This window comes from Molothrus aeneus, chromosome 16 (genome assembly GCF_037042795.1).
Source record: "Molothrus aeneus isolate 106 chromosome 16, BPBGC_Maene_1.0, whole genome shotgun sequence".
NCBI lineage: Eukaryota > Metazoa > Chordata > Aves > Passeriformes > Icteridae > Molothrus > Molothrus aeneus.
The window spans coordinates 3917871-3933347 of NC_089661.1; the positions used below are offsets into that span (position 1 = coordinate 3917871).

At 42.3% G+C, this 15477-nt stretch overlaps 1 protein-coding gene across 20 annotated transcripts in view; it reads left to right on the forward strand.

Annotated features, from left to right (window-relative positions):
- RBFOX1 (RNA binding fox-1 homolog 1) overlaps positions 1–15477 on the forward strand; it is a 1178577-nt gene that overhangs the window by 607401 nt on the left and 555699 nt on the right. The window contains exon 2 of one of the 20 annotated variants that reach the window (XM_066561212.1): positions 3792–3829. The exons of the other annotated variants lie outside the window; for them this stretch is intronic. The gene's annotated coding sequence lies outside the window, so the exon portion shown is untranslated. The remainder of the gene's footprint in view (positions 1–3791; positions 3830–15477) is intronic. 20 annotated transcript variants of the gene reach the window in all.

Consider the following 15477-nt stretch of genomic DNA (forward strand, 5'->3'; position numbering starts at 1 on the left):
GGCTGAAGGAAGTTAACTGGAATGTTTGAGTGGATTGCCAGGCACCTCTTTGCCTCCATAGCAGAGATAGTCATTAATGTCAGATAACCATTACTGAGATCATGTATTCAAGAGAAAATAATGAGCTGGTTTTCAATAATTCAAATATTTCTCTTTTCCAGCCATTGCTTTTCTTCCACCTTTTGTGTACACAGGCTTTTCCTCTTTAACCCATCTGATCTTTTACTTGGAAGAACTGTAATAAATGTAGGTGTTCATCCTTTCTTCTAACAGACAGTTGTGTGGAACTCGAGGCTCTGCACTGATTCCAAGGAATTGGTGTCATTTGTTGTGGACACACTCTATGAATCTGTAGCCTCTCATTTTTTTGTAGTATGTTGCCCATTTTTATTTTTCCTTCCTTCCCCCCACTCAACCCTCTGTTCTTTTTTTTTTTTCCTCTGTTTTCTTCCCTTTTCGTTTTGACTTTTTTTCCTTCTCCCATCTCCCTTTTTGCTTTCCAGCTTCAGTTATTTCAGAACATGTTGTTATGGATCCCTTTTATTCTCATGTCAGCATTTCAATCCTCATCAAAGATCCCATCAGCTAAAACCAGATTCTGTACTCACAAATAAACCCCCACCCAAATTCTCTGATGTTGTTATGAAGGGCTCATTTTTCCTTCAGGGAAGAAGGAGAGAAGTGGGAAGGGGAGGAGGGGTTGCTGCTAGAGAGCCTCTTAATTTCATCCATTTTAAACCTTTTGTCTACATTGCCACTGCCACCCAACTTCTGGGCTCTTTCAGCCAGTTATTTTTTTCTTTCAGCACTTTGCTATCCACCTGCACAGAGTTTCCTGCTCTGTCAGGAATTAGAGTTAAATAGTTTACTCCCTCAATTCCACTGCAGCGGAATTTATTTATTTTCTCCCCTTGCTTTTGCTTCTGTTGCAGCTTTCATGCCATTGCTTCATCCTTAAGTGGTGCTTTATGTCAGATGAGGGACAGATACTTTTCTGAAAAATGAGGGCCCCCCTCAGTCATGAAGAAGTCCTGGGCTCATTACTCTGTGCAAGGAAAGCTCAACAAAAGCTGGGATGAGAAAGAGCTGCTCGATGACAGAAACAAAACATAACTTCCAGTGGATTTGTCTTGGAGTAAAAGTAATGTATGGCCTCTCTTGAGCAGGTAACCTATCGATTACAGCACAGCCAGAGCACTCTCAAATCCCTACCAGGCTTTCCCTCTAATGGATATTAATGTCTCCAGCTTTTCTCATGTTGCTTGGGAGAAATATTAAGGGTTACAGCCAATGTAAAAAGAACTGCTCAACAGTTCTGGTATCTTCTGACTTTAAGAGCCACTTAATCAACTTTGTAGTTGTCTAAGGATACTGATTAATTTGCATTCATGTTATGTAATTTAAAGATAAAATGATTCATGTTTCATCTCTTAAAAAAAAAAAATTCTGCAGAGGCTTCCTTCTACTGTCTGAAGAGAGATTACATAAAGAAATGTGCTACTGAGTGCATTTATCAACTAGAAAAAGGCTCTCCTTTTATCTGAGTAGCTTTTCTAAGTGTTTCTGTTTCCTTTTCCCACTGTGTTTTATATAAATTCGTGAACATCAGGAATATAATTTCTGACATATCACTGGGGACAGATCTGGAGGGATGAACACTGTTGCCCTTGCACATCAGTGGAAGGCTGGGGATGTCGAGCCTTTACCAAGGCAGCTGTTCCCAAAATGTTCAATCATTGTTGAATAAGCTAACAAATAGGAATTGTTGCAAACAGAGCAGGTATCTCATCTCTGCATTGTTCAGTTTGATTTCTCTTGTGTATCTACTGCAGGGTAGTTTTTCAGTTACTACAGAGTGATAAATATTGATTAATGTACACATTTCCTATAAACATGTACATGTAAGTACATATATACATATGTATATAAAAGGTCATATCATAAATAGGTATAAAAGAAACCTGTTGGAGTACATGTCAGCTTCTTATATTACCAAAGTTAAGTGAAAAAGGTTAAATGTTCTCTGCATCTGATTATCTGTTGTTAAAAATGAAAAAAGATTTAATTACTCAGGGTTTTATATTCATGTTTAATAGACAATCTTTCACCTGAGTACAATTTTACACTCAGGACAGAGCTCTGTCTCAGTTTGCATTGCTTCTGCTGGTAGACTTAGTTGATCAAGAAGATTTTTTGGATAAAACCCTCTGGTTTCTTCCCAAATACTGCTTTCTTTTGATAGTTTTGTTTTCTTTTTTTAAGTTATTTTTTGGCCCCCAGAGTTCCAGCCCCCTCCCTGTCCCCTTTTACTTCTTTTTTTACTTCTTCCCTGCCTACTTGTGCTCCTCCAGAAAACTTCTCTGTGCCAGGTCTTGGCACAGCCCGTGTCTCTGCAGAGCTTCTCGGGGAGTTTTGTTTTCCAGCTTCTGAACAATGATCAAAGCTGCCAGTTCTATTTCATCCATGTGAAATTTCTTCCTTACTCTCACAATTCTTTTATCTTTGTTTCAACTACCAGCAGCTCCAAAAGTCAGATTCACTCTATGAATATGCATAAAAGTTGTGTTTGGCTGCTCCCTTCTAGCAGGATTGTTCTCCATCCACCTTTCAAGCCCTGCAGAAGTTGGGAAGTCGGGGGAGGTTTGAAGTTATTCTATCCAGAGGCTGAGGGGTCCTGCATCCCTCTGCAGTACAGGGATGTCTGTGGCTGGCTCAAGAGTTTTCTTTACCTTTTTCCATTCTTGAAACTGCTCCTCAGGGATTTCCTCCCCTCAGTGCCTCCACAGCAGCATGGAGTCAGGGCATTCTTCAATTTTTGTGTCTCTGTGCTTTCTCTTTATCTCTGCTTTGGTTGTAAAGTTATGCTTTTTAATCTTGTTTAGCTATCTGGGTCTTTTAAAACCATTTTGATGTCATTCTCTCCACCACACAGAAAAAATCCAGTTTTAGTATTTCTCAATTAGATCATTTTTGAATTCTACTGAAATGGAGGTTTAATTAGTTGGATACAGTGCCAAAATTTATGTGATTTTTCAGCAACTTGTTTTTATTTATAAAATAGCAAGTTGTAACTTCAATCAATTTGATTCCATAATATTGAAAGCTAATCAGCTCTGTTGTGTGTGGAGTGTGCATGGAAAGATTTCATTGCTTGATGTTTTGTCTGCAACTGTAAAGCCAGAGGCCAAATATTTGGAAAAAAAGCTTTCTAAAACCAGGTTACTTCATTAACTCACGGCTAGTGTGCAGGGCTTTGATTAGAGTTAAACCTCACAGGATGCTGTGCGTTGGAAGGGACCTTTAGGGTCTTGTTCCACCCCTGCCATGGCAGGGACACCTCCCACTGTCCCAGGTTCCTGCCCAGCCTGGCCTTGGGCACTGCCAGGGATCCAGGGGCAGCCCCAGCTGCTCTGGGCACCTGTGCCAGGGCCTGCCCACCCTCACAGGGAACAATTCCTGATTGCCAATGTCCCATCCAGCCCTGCCCTCTGGCAGTGGGAGCCATTCCCTGTGTCCTGTCACACCATGCCCTTGTGTGGGAGAGCCTCTCCAGCTCTCTTGCAGGCACTGGAAAGCTGCTTTAGGTTCTCCCCACAGCTTTGTGATAATTTGGACCTTGTGGTTGTGCCAGAGCCATGCCTGGGTGTGTGACCATCCCCACGTGGGGGTTGGAATGCCTGGCTCAGAAGGGGAAGGGCAGTGAGGGCTGGCTCAGTAACACACTGTGTGCTGAACCTGTGGATAAAAATTCCAATTCTTTCCCATTAATGCCCTGTCCGTTGTCATTACAGGACGCCTTGAGCTTGCTCACATAGTGCGTTGAGGTTTGGTGAGTGACGCTTCTTTTCTCAGAATATTGCTCCCATCCTTGCCTGCTGAATGCAATCCACAAGCTGTGGGTGTCAGTCTGGAGAAAAGGAAAAAAAAAAAAAGTGTCTGAGCAGCAACATTTGTCTCCTTGATGTTTAAAAAAAGGCACTTGGGGTAGTGGCTCTCGGTTCAGTTCTCACTTTTATCCTGCACTTAAACTTCTGATTAAGGTCATGCAGGACACCTTGTCATCTTTGCACCACTTAGCTTGACTTTTATCTGATGCTGAAGAACTCGCTAAGTTGTCTTTGAAGAATAATGTTCTGGGGAAAATGGATCTAAATGGATATATTGGGTAAAATAAATTCACCTGCAGGCCTGTGAAAAAGCACTGTAAATCTTGCCATGACCCTGTTCACTAAGGAGGTTTGTTGATAGCATTATATTAAATCAGGAGCAGCAGAGGAAGCTATAGAGATATTCAGCAGTAACTGAAGAGGGAGAATTGCACGGCTTGTGGGATTACAGAATATGGAATTTTGTACTTCCAGGTCATTACTTTGAATTCAAATACACTCCTGGTAGTAATAAAAACCTGTTACCAGATGACAGCTCTCCAGTTTCATGTATGAACTGAGCTGAGGTTTTCTCTCTCTCCACCTGGTAATGGGCAGATACCTGCTACAGACAGAGTGTCACAAGTGACACCATCAGCTACTTCTATTGACACCTCAGGGGTGGGCAGCAGATAAATATCTCATTGCACAGTCACCTCTTTGACCTTAGATTAGATTCTTCTCTGGTGTTCAGCAGGGAGCTGTGTGCAGGGAAAAGTTTCAGGGATAATATATCTTCCTCCTTTATATAGCATTGTTGAACAATGAACAGGAGGTAAAAATTGAGGGCAATTTCCAAATTATTGCTCATAATTTAAAGACTGTGTGTTATTCCTTATTTCATGTGGCACCAAACAGGGTTTCAACAAGGGAGGCATCTGAAAGGAGGTGTAATTAATAAGTATTTTGGCATAGGCTAGCATTACTCTTTCTCCCTTATTCTCTGGGGCTTACCATTGTTGACACCACTGAATAAGAAAGCTAATTTATTCTGGATGTGTAGGTGTTACAGAGTATAGCTGCTTTTGAAGGGAAGATGTGGTGTATTTAACATGTCTGATTTAAAGACAGTCGTCCTTTGGTGCTTGCAGAAGAAAATTCTGTGGCACATCCCTGCGACTGCTGTGTGACTCACAAAGTGGCAAGTCCTACAGGAGCTCCCAAAAGTGGCTTTTCTCTCCTGAAACCAAATCGTGTCTCTCATGCCTTCCCTGGGGTTTGTTTTGCTCTCAGTGTGAGGAGTTTCATGTGAAGCTCTTGTTTACCACAGGAATAAATGCAAAAAGCAGCCACTTGATGATTGCTGAGGTAGAGGCTACTGAGAGAATCCTCATCTGTCTTCAGACACCTGTGATTGCTGATAACCCAGCTACCATGGGAAAGGACGATGGGGATTTACACAAGATCCTGTGCACATGGGGATGTGTCACAGACATATCTTCTGAAAAGTCCTTTTGCCAGGATCTTTTCTCCTGAGAAGCTGGGAAGCTTCAGCTTCTCCATGTTTTGCTGCTTTGGAATTTGATTTGGAGAATTGTTTACCCAGCATGTGAAATTGTTTTTACTTGATGACCAATGACAGTCACCCGTGTCGAGGCTGTGAGCAGTCACAAGATTTTATCATTTATTCCATTCTTTTCCTTGCCTTCCAATGAAATCCTTTCTTCTATTCTTTAGTATAGTCTTAATATGTCATTTTCCTTTAATCTAGTATATATCATAAAATAATAATCAGCCTTCTGAAACATGGAGTCAAGATTCTCATCTCTTCCCTCATCCTGGGACCCTCAAACACCTCCACAGGGATGTGTAAGCAGAGGAGGAGGAGCAGGAGCAGCTCCTGGTGGTGACAGGAGGGCTGCAGGTGCAGACATCGCTGTGCCAGCCCATGGGGCAGCACCTGCAGCCAGCTCTTGGCCTGCTTGGAGGTGCTCTCCAGCCCCTTGCCCATGGCTCACCATCAAGCAAAGAGAGGGCAGGTGTCCTTTCAGGCCCAACAAACTGCTCTTAGTGGTTGGAAATAATTCAGATACTCTTGGTAAAGTGACAGTTGCACTGGGTACGTACCCTGCCTTTTGCTGGAGGCATTGCCAGTACAGGGGATATGAGGATGTAAAGAGAAGCCTATAGAAAGTCCCCTGCAATTATCTAGGGGTTCAAGAGAAACAATATTACTTTCCTTTGCTCATGATCTTGATGTTCACCTTAAATTGAAGTGTATTATACTTTTTTCTGGATCAGATCTTAAATAGGCTTCAGAGAAGTAACTTCTGCCACTCTCACAGTATAACCTGTTACGTGCAGCATTTTTGATAAATGTAGTAATTTGTAAACAATGATGAAAATTAATTTATGAGCTCAACATAGGGTTGAGCTCATAGGGTTAATTGCCCTGAAGGCACTAAGGTTAGACAAAATATTCAGTACTATGTGGTTTTTTGTTTTCTGTTTGGAGTTTTTGGTATTATTATGAGAAGCTTTAAATAGCAATGCTGATAGATTTTTTAGCATTGGAACCAACGGGAGCCAATAAAATCAGACTTGGCATGGAACAGCAATCTTAATGCTGATGGACATGGCAAACATGCCCAGCTCCACTTGGGGACAGTGGACACAGATGGCAGAACGGATTTTACCATGTGCTGTATGTCTTATTAATTGCTGTGCCCATTACTGGGAGCTCCAGAGCCTTCCCCTTTGTTCCACTGCTGTGGGCAGTTTGTCTGGTGTATGTTTGCTGCAAACGATCAGATTTCTCTCTTTATTTTGTGGATATTGTGGCTTCTCTCTCTCTCTCCTTTCTCTCTCTCTCTCTCCTCTCTCTCCTTTCTCTCCCCCTGGACTTGTGCATGGGACTTGTTTTGGGAAACAAGATCAAATCCCACCCATTTCAGAGGTGGTTTAGCATTCTAAGGTTGGAGTGACATTCTAAAAACGGGTGAAGTGCATGTGAGATTCCTTAGCAACGTTTGTACCCATGGAATATGGGCAATTTTACCTTTGAGTCCACTCTTTCAGGTTTGTAAAGATGTGGATGACCGGAGATTGTGTGTGATGCGATTCCTTGGGGTGAGCTGCTGCAAAAGCATTAAAATCATTGTGTGGAAAAGCAGATGGACAGAACTCAGTGAAATCCCCAAACTGTAAATCTGGAGGGACTCTGCCCCTGTTGCTACCTGGTGTGAGCCAGACCAAGAAAGCCTTGAGACTGAGTGAAGCATAAAGAATTCTGGGTAGAGTGAGGATATTAAACCAAGAAATGACTTGAAACAAAAAGCACAAATTTGATACATTTTTGACAATTTTTTAAATTTGATAGCAACAAATAATGTGTTGATTGCTATTTTTTTCTGGTCTGACAGCATTATAAGCAGCCAGTGGGTAGCAGTAGGTACCCTCTGGAGAACAGTGTGAGTTAAATGTTTTCTCACTCCTGGGCTTGTCCTAACTAGCTGGTGCCCTGTTCTGGGGAAGCTGATTGAGTTGTTATTGCCACTCAACAGCATTGCCCCTTACATCTCAAACTGAACCAGAGTCAGGTTTGCTGTGGTGGCAAAAGTGACTTGTAATCAAATCCTCTCTCTGCTGGGACTTAGCTGAACAGTGATCATGGTTGGAGGCTTGAAATTTAAGTGGGCTGACTCTGGGGGCTTCCAAGCAGTCAGAGAAGTCCTGGAACTGTGACAATTAAATTAGGACATGGAATCTTTTACAAACCCATAAAACCTTTGTGAGCCATGTCCATGGCACAGAACCCCCTGGCAGCCAGGCAGGCTGTGCTGGCCCCACAGCAGCTCGGAGGAGGGAGGATGTACAGCACATTTCACCTTCAGCTCACACACTGCACCTGCCCCGCTGCCTGCTCTGGCTGCTGGCTTCCACTCGTGCATCCAGCATTGGATAAAGTCATGTTTTGAACAATTACAAGCATATCTGTTAAATCTATGGTGCAGCTGGAACTGCAGCTTGGAAAATGACCTTCTTACAAGGCAATTACTGTAAAATGTTGTTCCTTGCAAGCACAACATAAACACGCTAATTGCTAAAAGTTTTTTGTCATTTGTATTAAATAGCTGTTCTTCAATTATTTAAGAGTTTCAATAAAAAAAAAAAATTAGCAAAAAACCCCCCAAATATTACCAAAATAGCTTTATCTCACATCTTTGTTACCAACACTTTGCATTTCACTTTTCATGCCAGCTTTCACAACATCAGAGTGTGGTACAATTATGAATTTTTAAAAAATGCATCATAATTTTTGACACATTTCTCCCCCCACATTCTTTTCTGTTAGAGGATGGCACAGGTTTAAATCTCAACAATTATAAGATTTGGACAAGCTAATCAATAGCCCATTCTTTTTTTGCATGCTTTTTATATTCATAGAATCACCAAGGTTGAAAAATACCTCCAAGATCTCAGAGTCCAACCTGTGCCCGATGCCCACCTTTTGTTTCACAGACTTCACATTATTTGGCTGTGTGTTGGTTTGTTCCTATTTGCATACAAAGTTCTTTTGTGTTGTTTTGTGGTTTTTTTTAAAGAATCCTTGAGGCTGAAGTAGTTGTAAACCAGAGTTAGAGTTCTTTTCCTCATTTACAAATTGGCCAGAAGGTATGTGGTGGTTAGCTAAATCTTGACTTGGCTTATTCCATTTTATACAGGCTTTTATTGCAACAGCAATACACATTTTGTTCTTTAATCCCAGGAGAATTGTATGTGTTGTACCAGGTTATAAGGTTTAAATTCCCAGGACTTAAAGTAATGTGATGAATAGTAAGGTAATAAATTACAGGCAACCAGGATATTCATAAATTGAGGTGTAGGGGGGGAAGTTAATTCAGAAAACCAGTTGAGTTTTGCAAAAACGTGGTTTTTGCTAGATACTCCAGGAGAGTCTGCTATGGAAACTGGTCTAGCTGTGGTTAAATCAGGGTTTGAATCATGCCCCACTGAGATTAGAAGAAAAAAAAAAAATTGATATCTGTTTTGTTACTGCTTATTATTTTCATTTGGAGTAATTTCAGAGAAAATATTGATTTCTTACCAAATGTTATTCCAGAGGTGCAGAGAGACTAAGTTGTTTCTTCAGCCACAGAGAGCAGATTTGAAATCCTGGCCTTAACAGGTGCTTCAGAAGATTCCCATGTCTCAAGTATGTTTCTCAATCTATTTTGAATGTAAATCTACAGTTGCTCTCTGTAGAGAGGGATCTGCTGCACATGCTGACATGAGCTGGGGCTGTTGCAGTGAAAGTGAAATACAGGAGAATTCTATTTCTCATAGAGGATATTACCACAGCAGAAGTCGAACTGAAATATGTGAGATATTTATAAGATGTCTTCAATCCACCCGTGCTTGTTTAAGGATGATTTGATGAAACAAGGTAAACTCTTCCATTCCTCATTTTCATCTCTCGCCTTTTGATAATTTATTGATCCACAAAGCTTTTAAAGATTCATATTTGCATTTATTTCAGTTCTAAAATCAGAAGAGTAGCATAAGAGGAGTTCAGGTTGTGAGTTATCAGGGTTACAAACAGGCAGTGGTTTCATTTTAGCACCTTCACATGTGGCCTTTCTATGCACATTCTGGCAAGAGAAAATCAAACCCAACATGCAAGAGACAAAATTTAACTCCAGCTCTGGGCTGTTTATTTGATGTATCACATGGCTTTTAAGGCTGTACCAGCAAGTGTGGGAAAGACATCAGTTCTACAAGTTTCAAAAGTAATCCCATCTTGATAAGGAGTTTCTTTTTCCTGCAAATGGAGCTGTTATTTCAGTGATCCCTTTTTTCTATAATGCTGTCTGAGGGCTTTAGAAATTCTCACTTGCCTCTCAAAGACTTATTTTGCTTGGCCCTCAGTGCAGCACGTTATTATTTTCTGAATGATATAGATAGAATTCTGTCAAAGCTCTTCATTGTCTCAATTTGAGAGCTGGTGGATTTGCTGGGCCAGGGAACTTCTCTCTCCTGGCAGTGGGTGGGTGTGACAGGGTCCAAGAAATCAGTAATAACTGCACAGTGGGGTTGGATTGAAGGACCTCTAATACTGCTTACAAATGGGTCATCAGTTCTTGGAAAATCAGTACCAGTGGGACTAATAGAAATCAGAATACCTGAACAGAGCTTCTCCTCCAGCCCAACACACTTGCAAGGGTTAAATTCACCATGGTGGCAGTGGGTCAGGCAGTGGAGGGACGTGGCTGATGGCACAGGGCATACAGGAAAGCCAAAGCAATGGAACAGCCATCTCCATCAGGGCAAATTTACTGTTTGCTTATGGACAGAGATCATTTTGGGACACAGCTGAGGTGCTGCACACACAGGAGACCTCACAGTGAAGTAATAAGAAAAAGGCATTTTATCAGAGAGCTGTTTTGGGCACAGGGAAGTGACAATGATTGCCTGCTTACAAATATGAATAAATACTTGCAAACCTCTGAGCCACGAGTGAATATGATTTACATGCTCCATGTTTCCCAGTAAGCTTCTGATTGCTGGTGCTTTTACTGCTTGTCAAAATGTAAATGTTGCTCTTTTAAATGATGGCAGTTTGAAATCCTAAATCAATTGTGAGTTAGGGTGTTGCTTTGGATTTGGTTTATTATTTTGTTTGTTTGTTTTTTCTAAGGTATCATTTATATGATGACAGAAAGAGTACAGAGAAAGTAGCAAACTAGCAGATTTGACTTAAATTGAAATTGAACATAGAGAAATCAGACACAGATTAGGGGCTCTTTTTAGGTTAATCAAGAAGAGAACTTAATTTTGTAATTGTGCTCGTGACGTGGGCTTGCAGTTTCACTGTGTTCCTCAATATAGGGGGTAGCCATGAGAATTACATGGATGTTTGAGCTCAGCATGCCCATTGTCCAGGTGGGATCACAGAGCATTTGTTCCTCTCCTTCAGCACTTTGCAAACCAATCCACAGGAATACTACACAGAGTGAAAGAGATGCATTCAGGTGGGCTTTGCCTTTCTTTCAAGGCAAGAGGAGGAGGGTGCTCCTCATGTTTTGAGATCAGCTGACAACATACCTACAAGAGAATAAACAGCATTCCCTTGGTCAGCAGGGACCATGCTGAGCATTAATGCTCTGTATGAGCTCTAATCCATACTCCCGTTGTTTCTTGACCATTCAGACCTGTAGAGTAATTCCTAAAGGATCCTTGGGTGTTTCATGGCAGAGAGCTGTGCCAGTGCTGACAGAAAGGTTTTTCTTTCTCATTGTGATACCACTTTTCCAGCTGCATTTTCTATAGGGGAACATACTCTTATATCTCCAAAGCATTTTTTATTTAAAGGCATATATGGGGTTCTAGAGTAGTTCCTATGATACAGCAGTGCTGTTGAGGGAAAGCTCCTCCTGGGAAGATGCTTTGCTGAAACTGGGGTGCTGTGTTCTCATTATCAACTCAAGATGCATCAGTGCAAATAAACTTAAGCCTTCACAGCATTTGAAAGTATTTATAGTGGGCAGAACAGGAAAAAAAAATGTAAAAAAGGGAAATAAATAGAGAAACCTTCTTATTTGCTCATTCTGAGGCTGGAATGTTATTAAATCACTGAGCCAATTTCACTGCAGTTGGGATAAAGAACCTCAAGAGTTCCCTGAACTTTCCCTCAGTGCTTGGAGCCAGTAGGTTTGGGATTAATGGCCCAAATGTGTTTCCAGTACAAAGGATCAAACTGTTTCTTCCTTTGCTGATTGACTAAAACAAACAAACAAAAAATGCCTCATAACTGAAGGTTTTCAGTTTCAAAACTGAGTTTTTGAAACAACAGTGGAATTTGTGACCCTCAGTGGCCTAAAGGAGTGTTCTCTACCCTTTGCTTTTTAAAAAGCATTATCTGGTTTTGAAAATCAGTTGAGAAATACACTGACTGAATTTATCTCCTAAATTCACTTCTGGACTTAGCAATTAGAATTTAATATGACAAGAATGTATTTACATGCATGCTTTCACACACAGAATGAAAACATCTCCATAAGTTAAGAGTCCTGGTAAATCCAATGGTGACCTGACAGAATAGAGGAGGAAAAGACATTTTTAAAACAGTTGTCTAAAAACTGAGGTTTTCAAACTGCTTTTTTATGTAGGATACATGTTGGTATTTACAGAAGCTGATTCTTTGTTGTTGAGTGTTGAAGAAATGATGGAAAAAATTATTTACGGTATTGTTCTTATAAACGCAGTCTTTCATGAGCTTGATATCATCCTGTGATAAATACTAAGCACAAATAATCCTGCAGCTGCAGTTCCTTATTAGCCCTCCTAATTGTGCATGGTTTGTGATATGTAAGATTAGATTTACTGTAGGCTGTGTTCACAAGGCTTCCAACCCAGCTTCCCCACCCCTCTCCTGAGGTGTCTTTTTTCTGTGTATGATGTTCTTGGCTGTCAGGTTTGTGGGAAGCATTGAGTACCAAGGAGAAAAAACGTGTGTATTGAGGTGGTGTTTTTGTGAGAGCTGAGAAGGGGCTCATCCTGGAAGGTGGCTGTACTGGGTAGGTCAGGCAAGGAAACCTTTCCTGATGCTTTGACAGGTCTGTCTTGGGTTTCTGTTTGTGTTTTTGGGCACGTGCTGGCTGTGTGTTAGAGGCAGTGAGGGCTGCTGTTGTTGCCATCACGTTTCATGTGTGCAGCTTGTTTTGCAGAGATAATCAAAACTCTCCAACTTTGGTGAAAGCTGTAAAGCTGGTGTGTTTGTTACAGTGCTGGACACATGTGGGAATCCTTCCCCTGAAATGACATGTGTGCTTCTGGGAACTTCAGGTCCCTTTTTATCCCCCTCTCAGGTACATATCCATACAGTTTCACAATAGGTTCATACATATTCATTTTTACGAATTTCGTGTGACATTAGCCGCTAGTTCTTTATCAGAAAGAATTCCTAGGTCAAGTTGAGCTGCTCTCACAGCAATCTCTCTGTCTCCCTCTATCACCCTCTGTCTCCCCTCCTGCCCCTTATCTCTGTCCTTCACTGAAGCAGTTTCTCTGAGCCTAAGTTTTGCAGTCAAGCTTCTAACCACAAACTCGACTCAAAAATGTACATTTCACCTAAATCAAAATAGATTTCTACCCTAGAAAATTTCCACTTTGCCTCAAGCTGGAGGCAATGCTTAGGCTTTGTCAGCTGCTCTGGGTGTCCCTGCCAGGCTGGGGACACCTTGGGGACACCTCATGTCCCAGAAGGGATGGAATGCTGCCCAGATGTGAGGAAACAGCAGCCCTGGCAGAGCAGGAGGGGCTGCACTGCTGGAGCAGGGTCCCTGCAGCTCCTCTGAAATTCCCTGCTGGACTCCAGCCTGGAGCTGTGCCCTCCTGACACCCCTGGCAAGGGCTCAGGCCCACCCAGAGCAGCTCCACTGCCAGTGTGAAGATAGACTGAGCTACTGAGGCTACTCTGACCCCTCAGTCTGCATGGGGACGTGAGCTGGGGTTCTTGCCCACAGTTTCACTGCTGTCCATCCCAACAAGCGCGTGTCGTGTCAAGGAATGGAGGAGGAAAGTCACTGTGTAATTCATGAGGTGTAAGTTTTAATTATTGCAGTGACCTTTCCAGCTGTCCTTGTCTTTCTGCTTATCCACTGAACTGTGCATTAGGCTCCCTGAGTGGAAAGTAAATGATTCTCAGCCCTGTGGGAGAGCAGGGATCCTGGAGAAGGTTCCAGCACTGCTGCCCTGGCCAGTGCTGAGCATGTTCCTCAGTCAGAACAGAACTTGGGGTGGGATGAACATTACAACACCTCAAACCCCATTACCCCACAGGGTTAATGTTCTAAATGGGGTTTTAGTGTCCTCAGAGGGGCCTTTTGAGTTTATCCTTTCAGCTCCCAAAACAAAATTCTTCCTGTTGCCTTGAGCGAGTGTGGAATCTTGGTGCCATTATTGTGTTGGTCATTTAAATGCCTCTTTATCCTCCCCTCTGCTCATCCAGCTACAAACCTGTCCATGCAGGAGGTGGATCCTCCTGTGTTCCTGCACAGGAACAAGAGCTCTGGCAGGTATTTTATCATTTAGTGCATGAGCTGACAGAGACAGGCCTCAGGAGCAGCCACAGAGCTGTGGGTGAATCACAGAGGCTGAATTTGTTTCCATTCTGTTGCAGACCGGAGGATTCCCAGGGCAGCACCTGGCCAGACACAGCTTGGGGAAGGCAGGTCCCACAGAGCAGGTCCTTGCTGGTGTCCCCTGTGTCCCAGGGACACACACAGGGGTCCTTTACCCTGGGCTTTGATCTTTCCCGCAGCAGGGCAGGAATCCCAAAGGAGCTGGAATGGTCTCTCCAGGCCTGTGTTATCTAAACACAGATGTTCCACTTGTCAGGCACTCGAGACTAAGCAACAATTAGGATGATAGATGTGTTCTACACCCCAGCTGCAAGTCACTTGGATATGCTTAAAATCCTCCTCACCTTTCCTCCATTTCTTTTCCTACACCTATTAAAAGTGATTATGCAAAACACCTTTTTTTCCTGCTCCTTTAGCAAATTCCTGTCTTGCATTTTCACCTCCAGTTTATCAAAAGCATGCCATGTGCAGAATGTCCCTTTATTAGATGTGTGAGGAGAAGAGCTGCCAGTGATTAGATTGGCTGCTCATCCTCTCTCTACTGGTCCAGCATAACCAACATTTGCTTCCTGAACGTTAGCCAAAAATTATCTTCTCTCCAGCTGGATGGGGATGTTTCATCATCTTTAAAAACTGAGGTGTCCATTATGTTGTTATTGTTAGGCAATTATTTCCTGTTCTCATAGAAATTTACCCTCTGACCAGTTCTGGCCATGATGTATCTGGCAGAGAAGCCAGTGCAGACTAATCAAGCCTTGTGAGAGCTGCTGTTACCATAATGCAATTTGTCACCTCCTAGCCCTGCTGCCTTTGCCACTGCTCCTGCTCAAGAAATGCATCTGTCATCTTTATCAGGGCTTCCTACCCCTAACTGATTACCCTGCCTGCAAAAGGAAAAAAAATCCTGGGGTTCCAGTGGCTGTCCCAGAATGGGAGAGGAGCAGGGGCTGGTTTTGTGCTCCCCTTGGACAGTGCTTGAGCTCTGCAGTTGGATCTCTGTGCCCCTGCTGCTGCCTGAGGCACAAAGAGGTGCAGGGAGAACTGAGTTGGTTTGGAGGATCAGGCTGGTGCTTTATTAACCAGCTAAATGCACATAAAAGATGCAGCCATTCTCCCTGGAAGTGCAGTAGAAATGTGAAATCCAAAGCTGTGCTTGGTGTCAGGCACATACAGGCAATATGTGTGTTTGTGATTGCCATATGTGTGGAGATCGACAATGGGACAGTTGTGAATTCTAATAACAACTGAGGAAAGTAAAGCATGGAAGAAGGCCTTTGAACCTGTCTTTTGTTTGCAATTAACCTTAGTTGATTTAGGAGCATTGGAATTGAAGTGTTAAGGATGTTGCTCTTTGCTTGTAGTTAATCCTAAAGAGCTCTGCAATAATAACCTTTTGAGGTATAATTTTAGAACATTGCTTGTATCCTTGAAACTATAGCTTTGGAATATATATAAAGGAAACATGTTTA